The following is a 12,090-nucleotide window of genomic DNA, read 5'->3' as shown; positions in this document are numbered from 1 at the left end:
TCACTCCGCACTCTTGCGGCTCTGCACTCGGTCCTTGCTTCGCACTCTCTGGCTTTGCTCTCTGGCTCTGCTCTTGGCTCCGCCTCCAGCGTCTCCGCTCTTGGCTCCACCTCCAGCGTCTCCGCTCTTGGCTCTGCCTCCAGCGTCTCCGCTCTTGGCTCCGCCTCCAGCGTATCCGCTCTTGGCTCCGCCTCCAGCGTCTCCGCTCTTGGCTCCGTCTCCGCTCTTGGCTCCGCCTCCAGCGTCTCCGCTCTTGGCTCCGCCTCCAGCGTCTCCGTTCTTGGCTCCGCCTCCAGCGTCTCCGTTCTTGGCTCCGCCTCCAGCGTCTCCGCTCTTGGCTCCGCCTCTAGCGTCTCTGCTCTTGGCTCCGCCTCTAGCGTCTCTGCTCTTGGCTCCGCCTCCAGCGTCTCCGCTCTTGGCTCCGCCTCCAGCGTCTCCGCTCTTGGCTCCGCCTCCAGCATCTCCGCTCTTGGCTCCGCCTCCAGCATCTACGCCCTTGGCTCCGCCTCTTGCGGCTCCGCCCTTGGCTCTGCCTTCTCCTTCTCTTCTCTTTGCTCCACCTTCTACTCGTACTCAGCCTCCTGCGTTTCTGTTCTTGGTTCTAGCTCTTGTGCTTTCGCTCTGCATCCGCTCTTGCGGTCTTTCTCTACTTGTTACTTAGTCCTCCTGTCTGAACAGGTTCCAACCTGTTTCACATACCTGCCTGCAGACCGGTCCCTACCGGTTCTTCCTATGTTCCAGTCGTACCCGCCTGCCTACCAGAGAGCCAGCCGTGTCCGCCTGCCCGCCAGTGTCTCTGTTGTACCCGTCTGCCTGCCTGTGTCCCAGCCGTGCCCGCCTGTCAGCCAGAGTGCCAGCCGTGCCCGCTCCGTTCCTTAGTGGGATCAGCAGCCACAGCCAGACATCACCCTGGAGTGGCACCTGGTAGCTTCCTATTGTACAAGTCTGACCTCACCATCAGAGGCTCCAGCGAACACCTAGGAAGCTACTTAGTTACGCCCCTTCCAGGGAAGTTTGGTCTGTGGTCCAGTGGGGCCACACCCCCGTATGCCCGCGCCAACCAGTCTGGGCGTGTGCGTGACACACGGTCTGGGTGCGCAGACCAGTCATCGCATCACCTTGTGCTGCCACGTCCTGCGTGGCTGCGGGGGTGGTCAAGTCAGGCTGCCAGGCACTGGGTGACAACATTAAGGGGGCACTCTTCCTCACTTCCCGTGCACGCCAACCGCCATCTGTCCAGTAGCCGGTGTACGTGATTAGGTCCCCCTTTTGCACCTCATAGACAGTACAGTCTGTCCCCAGGGGCGATGATCTTTGCCGGTGGCGGGGGCCCCGATTGGTGGCTCTATCTCCTGTATATATCCCATGCCAGTCTGGTGGGGAGAGACCACCACTACCCCCCATCGCACCGGAAGCGCAGGTGTCAGGTCAGATGCGGGGCGACAAGCAGCCGCTGGAGTCGGCCTGGTCCCTGGGGTGCTGGCGCTCTCCATACCTGCACTGGATATGGTCCCTTCGGCACCGTTCCGCTCCGTCGTCCGGAATGCTGGAACCGTTGACTGCCCGGCCATCAGCCCCACCTGGGTGTTCTCCCGGTATAGGGTAGGTCCCTCTTCCCTCGGTGCCATAAAGCTGTTGTGCCATGGCAGTCGATGCAGCTGCTCTACCCATAGCTGTATGAAATCGATTTCCTCTAGCCGCGGCATGTCCGAGTAGTCCTCCTCTGATGACTTGAGGCTGCAAGGAATCAGGTCGCTCTCTCCCAGCTCCCCGCCGGTAGCCATCTCTGCTCCGGGACCTTCGCTCGCTCTTGCATGCTGCTCCTCTATTTTCTCGGGTTTGAGCTCCTGCATTCCAGAGCGCGTCATCCTGCAGCCGTAGTCAGAGGGGGCGGTCGCTACTTTTGGTGCCACTTTCGCGGTCTCCCATGGCACGCCCTCCTTCTCCAGCGCTCCTCGTGGTGCGGTAATGGCGGAGGTTTTGGCGGGACTCTTGGCGGCAAACAGCAATACACAGTCTTTAAGAAATTCACAGGTCTTAGGCGCACATGACCCGATTTTTCAGGCTTAAGTCCATCCTGTTTGTGACGTAAAAGTTTGGATCGCCCCCACATAAGGGCAATGGGGTACTTGGTACCGGGTCCTTCAGTTCCCTCAGCGAGGATGTCACGGTGGCCCGACCCGGACCGTGGCCCTATGAGGGGCGCCCAACTAAAAGGCAGAGTTCGTAGATAACGATAGTGTTCGTGACGCCACCTGTGGTATTCGGTCAGAGTGACCGACGCTGCTTAGGTGTCTGCTGGGGTGGTATTATGGCAGCTAGATGGTATACCTTCCCACAGGTGAAGTATTTCCCCAGGGCTTCCCAGAAGTGTAGATGATGATGGTGGATGATGTAAGGCGCAGCAAATAACGAGGACACAATGGGTGCAGTCTCTTTAACTTTACTGAAGGCTTCAGCATCCACAGTCCAGAGTGCCGGATAACATGGTAGGCAGGGTTCGGCCGGTCTGATAGCAATTCCAGGGTCCCCTTATCCAGGTGGAAATCAGTAGCCTTCCCCTTGCGCACAGTAACGTAGTAGGTCCCTACTTGCATTAGCTACCATAAGGTCCTCACTGTTGTTACTTCTCTCTCTCTGTCCCCCAGATGGATAGGACAAACCCGTATGACGGTGGTGGCCTGAGGCTATTTTATAGGGACCCTAGTGATGCCCCTCCTCCACAATTGCCACCGTGTCTGCTTAGGTGTTTAGGTCGGACAGCCAACTTGGAATTCACTGCCCTGCCGGTCTCTGAAATAAAGCATAGAGTCTATTACTCCCTCGGTGTTCCGGCCACTGGGTCTGCACTTCGGAAGGAGGCAGCCTGCTTCTAGCTGGTCTTCCGCCGATATTTCACTCCTGTTGCTACGACTTCTTGTCTCACTCACTACAGCACAATTCCTTTCTTGTCCTTTCTTAGGATGCTGCCGCATGGGTTGCAGGCGCATCTCCGTATCCTTCTTTCTCTTTTCCTCAGACTTCAGTCTGGATCTGACCAGGGATCACCCCAGACAGCTCGACCTGGAGACCTTTCCTCGTCGGTCCCCAGCCAGGAACTCTCCTCTCCTCCACTGAACTAACTAACTTCCTAACCAACCCACCAGTTTTACCCTATGTGAGGAGTGGCGGAGTGGCCTAGTGAATAGAACCCTTAGCTCCCCCTGGTGGACTGGAGTGTGAAGTGTGTGTGTGGCTGTGATACCTGGTAAGGTGAACTCCTTTGGTGCCATCAGACGTAACATCACTCCCCCAGGTGGAAGAGCGACATTACTGCAACGACCAGGACTCTGGGGCGCTGCAATACCAACTTAGAGTTAATTCTTTTAGGGGGAAACTTGAGTCATGGCCAAAAGAGGCTAAAAAAAACACCAAAAAGGTGTCCTACAACGATTACCCATGCTTGATGCTTGATATTATAAAACAATTTAAAGTAAAATTTCCATCCACTACACAGTGGTCTTGGCTGGATCTCCTTACCAAATTCCCTTTTCCTTCTCCCAAAATGTTATCGAAAATTTACAAATACATCTCCTCCACAGCAAAGACAAAATTCAAGCTAAATGGAACAGAACCCTGAACTTCCTACATCGCCTGGGTCTCTCTGACATGAAGTTATGCTGGAGATCCGTCTCCCGTGTGGGAAACATCACACACATATATTGGTCCTGTCCTTTAATGCAAAAAATTTGGAAGGAAATAAATATAACACTACAGGGTTTAGATTTAATAAAAAGACACCTAAAGCCGGAAGACGTCCTTCTTTCCTGTCCATCTTCATTTGTCCGTTTGAAGCTGGAAAACATATATATCTTTTGTTGTATTGCCTGTTTGTTATGGAATTCCCACTTGTGGAGGCTATCAGCCAGAAATCATGCAGCTGCAGGGACCCGGACATAATATACGAGCATGCCCAGATACTCTGATAACACCCGAGCATGCTCAGATACTCTGATAACACCCGAGCATGCCCAGATACTCTGATAACACCCGAGCATGCTCAGATACCCTTATAACACCCGAGCATGCTCAGATACTCTGATAACACCCGAGCATGCTCAGATACTCTGATAACACCCGAGCATGCTCAGATACTCTGATAACACCCGAGCATGCTCAGATACTCTGATAACACCCGAGCATGCTCAGATACTCTGATAACACCCGAGCATGCTCACATACTCTGATAACACCCGAGCATGCTCAGATACTCTGATAACACCCGAGCATGCTCAGATACTCTGATAACACCTGAGCATGCTCAGATACTCTGATAACACCCGAGCATGCTCAGATACTCTGATAACACCCGAGCATGCTCAGATACTCTGATAACAAATGAGCATGCCCAGATAATCTGATAACACCTGAGCATGCTCAGATACTCTGATAACACCAGAGCATGCTCAGATACTCTGATAACACCCGAGCATGCTCAGATACTCTGATAACACCCAAGCATGCTCAGATACTCTGATAACACCCGAGCACGCTCAGATACTCTGATAACACCCGAGCACGCTCAGATACTCTGATAACACCCGAGCATGCTCAGATACTCTGATAACACCCGAGCATGCTCAGATACTCTGATAACACCCGAGCATGCTCAGATACTCTGATAACAAATGAGCATGCCCAGATAATCTGATAACACCTGAGCATGCTCAGATACTCTGATAACACCAGAGCATGCTCAGATACTCTGATAACACCCGAGCATGCTCAGATACTCTGATAACACCCAAGCATGCTCAGATACTCTGATAACACCCGAGCACGCTCAGATACTCTGATAACACCCGAGCATGCTCAGATACTCTGATAACACCTGAGCATGCTCAGATACTCTGATAACACCCGAGCATGCTCAGATACTCCGATAACACCCGAGCATGATCAGATACTCTGATAGCAAATGAGCATGCCCAGATACTCTGATAACACCCGAGCATGCTCAGATACTCTTATAACACCCGAGCATGCTCAGATACTCTGATAACAAATGAGCATGTCCAGATACTCTGATAACACCCGAGCATGCTCAGATACTCTGATAACAAATGAGCATGCTCAGATACTCTGATAACACCCGAGCATGCTCAGATACTCTGATAACACCCGAGCATGCTCAGATACTCTGATAACACCCGAGCATGCTCAGATACTCTTATAACACCCGAGCATGCTCAGATACTCTGATAACAAATGAGCATGCCCAGATACTCTGATAACAAATGAGCATGCCCAGATACTCTGATAACACCCGAGCATGCTCAGATACTCTTATAACACCCGAGCATGCTCAGATACTCTGATAACAAATGAGCATGCCCAGATACTCTGATAACACCCGAGCATGCTCAGATACTCTGATAACACCAGAGCATGCCCAGATACTCTGATAACACCTGAGCATGCCCAGATACTCTGATAACACCCGAGCATGCTCAGATACTCTGATAACACCCGAGCATGCCCAGATACTCTGATAACAACTGAGCATGCCCAGATACTCTGATAACACCCGAGCATGCTCAGATACTCTGATAACACCCGAGCATGCTCAGATACTCTGATAACACCCGAGCATGCTCAGATACTCTGATAACACCTAAGCATGCTCAGATACTCTGATAACACCCGAGCATGCTCAGATACTCTGATAACACCCGAGCATGCTCAGATACTCTGATAACAAATGAGCATGCCCAGATACTCTGATAACACCCGAGCATGCTCAGATACTCTGATAAAACCCGAGCATGCTCAGATACTCTGACAACACCCGAGCATGCTCAGATACTTTGATAACACCCGAGCATGCTCAGATACTCTGATAACAAATGAGCATGCCCAGATACTCTGATAACACCCGAGCATGCTCAGATACTCTGATAAAACCCGAGCATGCTCAGATACTCTGACAACACCCGAGCATGCTCAGATACTTTGATAACACCCGAGCATGCTCAGATACTCTGATAACACCAGAGCATGCTCAGATACTCTGATAACACCTGAGCATGCCCAGATACTCTGATAACACCCGAGCATGCTCAGATACTCTGATAACACCCAAGCATGCCCAGATACTCTTATAACACCCGAGCATGCTCAGATACTCTGATAACACCCGAGCATGCTCAGATACTTTGATAACAAATGAGCATGCCCAGATACTCTGATAACACCAGAGCATGCTCAGATACTCTGATAACACCAGAGCATGCTCAGATACTCTGATAACATCCGAGCATGCTCAGATACTCTGATAACACCCGAGCATGCTCAGATACTCTTATAACACCCGAGCATGCTCAGATACTCTTATAACACCCGAGCATGCTCAGATACTCTGATAACAAATGAGCATGTCCAGATACTCTGATAACACCCGAGCATGCTCAGATACTCTGATAACACCCGAGCATGCTCAGATACTCTGATAACACCCGAGCATGCTCAGATACTCTGATAACACCCGAGCATGCTCAGATACTCTGATAACAAATGAGCATGCCCAGATACTCTGATAACACCCGAGCATGCTCAGATACTCTTATAACACCCGAGCATGCTCAGATACTCTGATAACAAATAAGCATGCCCAGATACTCTGATAACACCCGAGTATGCTCAGATACTCTAATAACACCCGAGCATGCTCAGATGCTCTGATAACACCCGAGCATGCTCAGATACACTAATAACACCTGAGCATGCTCAGATACTCTGATAACACCAGAGCATGCCCAGATACTCTGATAACACCTGAGCATGCCCAGATACTCTGATAACACCCGAGCATGCTCAGATACTCTGATTACACCCGAGCATGCCCAGATACTCTGATAACACCCGAGCATGCCCAGATACTCTGATAACAACTGAGCATGCCCAGATACTCTGATAACACCCGAGCATGCTCAGATACTCTGATAACACCCGAGCATGCTCAGATACTCTGATAACAAATGAGCATGCCCAGATACTCTGATAACACCCGAGCATGCTCAGATACTCTTATAACACCCGAGCATGCTCAGATACTCTGATAACAAATAAGCATGCCCAGATACTCTGATAACACCCGAGTATGCTCAGATACTCTAATAACACCCGAGCATGCTCAGATGCTCTGATAACACCCGAGCATGCTCAGATACACTAATAACACCCGAGCATGCTCAGATACTCTGATAACACCAGAGCATGCCCAGATACTCTGATAACACCTGAGCATGCCCAGATACTCTGATAACACCCGAGCATGCTCAGATACTCTGATTACACCCGAGCATGCCCAGATACTCTGATAACACCCGAGCATGCCCAGATACTCTGATAACAACTGAGCATGCCCAGATACTCTGATAACACCCGAGCATGCTCAGATACTCTGATAACACCCGAGCATGCTCAGATACTCTGATAACAAATGAGCATGCCCAGATACTCTGATAACAAATGAGCATGCCCAGATACTCTGATAACACCCGAGCATGCTCAGATACTCTGATAACACCCGAGCATGCCCAGATACTCTGATAACAACTGAGCATGCCCAGATACTCTGATAACACCCGAGCATGCTCAGATACTCTGATAACACCCGAGCATGCTCAGATACTCTGATAACACCCGAGCATGCTCAGATACTCTTATAACACCCGAGCATGCTCAGATACTCTGATAACAAATGAGCATGCCCAGATACTCTGATAACACCCGAGCATGCTCAGATACTCTGATAACACTCGAGCATGCTCAGATACTCTGATAACAAATGAGCATGCCCAGATACTCTGATAACACCCGAGCATGCTCAGATACTCTGATAACACCCGAGCATGCTCAGATACTCTGATAACACCTGAGCATGCTCAGATACTCTGATAACACCCGAGCATGCTCAGATACTCTAATAACACCCGAGCATGCTCAGATACTCTGATAACACCAGAGCATGCCCAGATACTCTGATAACACCTGAGCATGCCCAGATACTAGTAACATAGTAACATAGTAACATAGTTAGTAAGGCCGAAAAAAGACATTTGTCCATCCAGTTCAGCCTATATTCCATCATAATAAATCCCCAGATCTACGTCCTTCTACAGAACCTAATAATTGTATGATACAATATTGTTCTGCTCCAGGAAGACATCCAGGCCTCTCTTGAACCCCTCGACTGAGTTCGCCATCACCACCTCCTCAGGCAAGCAATTCCAGATTCTCACTGCCCTAACAGTAAAGAATCCTCTTCTATGTTGGTGGAAAAACCTTCTCTCCTCCAGACGCAAAGAATGCCCCCTTGTGCCCGTCACCTTCCTTGGTATAAACAGATCCTCAGCGAGATATTTGTATTGTCCCCTTATATACTTATACATGGTTATTAGATCGCCCCTCAGTCGTCTTTTTTCTAGACTAAATAATCCTAATTTCGCTAATCTATCTGGGTATTGTAGTTCTCCCATCCCCTTTATTAATTTTGTTGCCCTCCTTTGTACTCTCTCTAGTTCCATTATATCCTTCCTGAGCACCGGTGCCCAAAACTGGACACAGTACTCCATGTGCGGTCTAACTAGGGATTTGTACAGAGGCAGTATAATGCTCTCATCATGTGTATCCAGACCTCTTTTAATGCACCCCATGATCCTGTTTGCCTTGGCAGCTGCTGCCTGGCACTGGCTGCTCCAGGTAAGTTTATCATTAACTAGGATCCCCAAGTCCTTCTCCCTGTCAGATTTACCCAGTGGTTTCCCGTTCAGTGTGTAATGGTGACATTGATTCCTTCTTCCCATGTGTATAACCTTACATTTATCATTGTTAAACCTCATCTGCCACCTTTCAGCCCAAGTTTCCAACTTATCCAGATCCATCTGTAGCAGAATACTATCTTCTCTTGTATTAACTGCTTTACATAGTTTTGTATCATCTGCAAATATCGATATTTTACTGTGTAAACCTTCTACCAGATCATTAATGAATATGTTGAAGAGAACAGGTCCCAATACTGACCCCTGCGGTACCCCACTGGTCACAGCGACCCAGTTAGAGACTATACCATTTATAACCACCCTCTGCTTTCTATCACTAAGCCAGTTACTAACCCATTTACACACATTTTCCCCCAGACCAAGCATTCTCATTTTGTGTACCAACCTCTTGTGCGGCACGGTATCAAACGCTTTGGAAAAATCGAGATATACCACGTCCAATGACTCACCGTGGTCCAGTCTATAGCTTACCTCTTCATAAAAACTGATTAGATTGGTTTGACAGGAGCGATTTCTCATAAACCCATGCTGATATGGAGTTAAACAGTTATTCTCATTGAGATAATCCAGAATAACATCCCTCAGAAACCCTTCAAATATTTTACCAACAATAGAGGTTAGACTTACTGGCCTTACTTACTCTGATAACACCCGAGCATGCTCAGATACTCTGATAACACCCGAGCATGCTCAGATACTCTGATAACACCCGAGCATGCTCAGATACTCTGATAACACCCGAGCATGCCCAGATACTCTGATAACAACTGAGCATGCCCAGATACTCTGATAACACCCGAGCATGCTCAGATACTCTGATAACACCCGAGCATGCTCAGATACTCTGATAACAAATGAGCATGCCCAGATACTCTGATAACAAATGAGCATGCCCAGATACTCTGATAACACCCGAGCATGCCCAGATACTCTGATAACAACTGAGCATGCCCAGATACTCTGATAACACCCGAGCATGCTCAGATACTCTGATAACACCCGAGCATGCTCAGATACTCTTATAACACCCGAGCATGCTCAGATACTCTGATAACAAATGAGCATGCCCAGATACTCTGATAACACCCGAGCATGCTCAGATACTCTGATAACACCCGAGCATGCTCAGATACTCTGATAACACCCGAGCATGCTCAGATACTCTGATAACACCCGAGCATGCTCAGATACTCTGATAACACCCGAGCATGCTCAGATACTCTGATAACAACTGAGCATGCCCAGATACTCTGATAACACCCGAGCATGCTCAGATACTCTGATAACAAATGAGCATGCCCAGATACTCTGATAACACCCGAGCATGCTCAGATACTCTTATAACACCCGAGCATGCTCAGATACTCTGATAACAAATGAGCATGCCCAGATACTCTGATAACACCCGAGCATGCTCAGATACTCTGATAACACCTGAGCATGCTCAAATACTCTGATAACACCCGAGCATGCTCAGATACTTTGATAACACCCGAGCATGCTCAGATACTCTGATAACACCAGAGCATGCCCAGATACTCTGATAACACCTGAGCATGCCCAGATACTCTGATAACACCCGAGCATGCTCAGATACTCTGATAACACCCGAGCATGCCCAGATACTCTGATAACACCCAAGCATGCTCAGATACTCTGATAACACCCGAGCATCCTCAGATACTCTGATAACAAATGAGCATGCCCAGATACTCTGATAACACCCAAGCATGCTCAGATACTTTGATAACACCCGAGCATGCTCAGATACTCTGATAACACCCGAGCATGCTCAGATACTCTGATAACAAATGAGCATGCCCAGATACTCTGATAACACCCGAGCATGCTCAAATACTCTGATAACACCCGAGCATGCTCAGATACTCTGATAACACTCAAGCATGCTCAGATACTCTGATAACAAATGAGCATGCCCAGATACTCTGATAACACCCGAGCATGCTCAGATACTCTGATAACACCCGAGCATGCTCAGATACTCTGATAACACCCGAGCATGCTCAGATACTCTGATAACACCCGAGCATGCTCAGATACTCTGATAACACCCGAGCATGCTCAGATACTCTGATAACACCCGAGCATGCTCAGATACTCTGATAACAACTGAGCATGCCCAGATACTCTGATAACACCCGAGCATGCTCAGATACTCTGATAACACCCGAGCATGCTCAGATACTCTGATAACACCTGAGCATGCTCAGATACTCTGATAACACCCAAGCATGCTAAAATACTCTGATAACACCCGAGCATGCTCAGATACTCTGATAACACCCGAGCATGCTCAGATACTATGATAACACCCGAGCATGCTCAGATACTCTGATAACAAATGAGCATGCCCAGATACTCTGATAACACCCGAGCATGCTCAGATACTCTGATAACACCCGAGCATGCCCAGATACTCTGATAACAACTGAGCATGCCCAGATACTCTGATAACACCCGAACATGCTCAGATACTCTGATAACACCCGAGCATGCTCAGATACTATGATAACACCCGAGCATGCCCAGATACTCTGATAACAAATGAGCATGCCCAGATACTCTGATAACACCCGAGCATGCTCAGATACTCTGATAACACCCGAGCATGCCCAGATACTCTGATAACAACTGAGCATGCCCAGATACTCTGATAACACCCGAACATGCTCAGATACTCTGATAACACCCGAGCATGCTCAGATACTCTGATAACACCCGAGCATGCTCAGATACTCTTATAACACCTGAGCATGCTCAGATACTCTGATAACAAATGAGCATGCCCAGATACTCTGATAACACCCGAGCATGCTCAGATACTCTGATAACACCTGAGCATGCTCAGATACTCTGATAACACCCGAGCATGCTAAAATACTCTGATAACACCCGAGCATGCTCAGATACTCTGATAACACCCGAGCATGCTCAGATACTATACTAACACCCGAGCATGCTCAGATACTCTGATAACACCCAAGCATGCTCAGATACTCTGATAACACTCGAGCATGCTCAGATACTCTGATAACAAATGAGCATGCCCAGATACTCTGATAACACCCGAGCATGCTCAGATACTCTGATAACACCCGAGCATGCTCAGATACTCTGATAACACCTAAGCATGCTCAGATACTCTGATAACACCCGAGCATGCTCAGATACTCTGATAACACCCGAGCATGCTCAGATACTCTGATAACACCCGAGCATGCTCAGATACTCTTATAACACCTGAGCA

The sequence above is a fragment of the Ranitomeya imitator genome, chromosome 2, assembly GCF_032444005.1.
Source record: "Ranitomeya imitator isolate aRanImi1 chromosome 2, aRanImi1.pri, whole genome shotgun sequence".
Classification (NCBI taxonomy): Eukaryota; Metazoa; Chordata; class Amphibia; order Anura; family Dendrobatidae; genus Ranitomeya; species Ranitomeya imitator.
The sequence above is the reverse complement of the archived record's forward strand: the minus strand, read 5'-3'. Positions refer to the sequence as shown.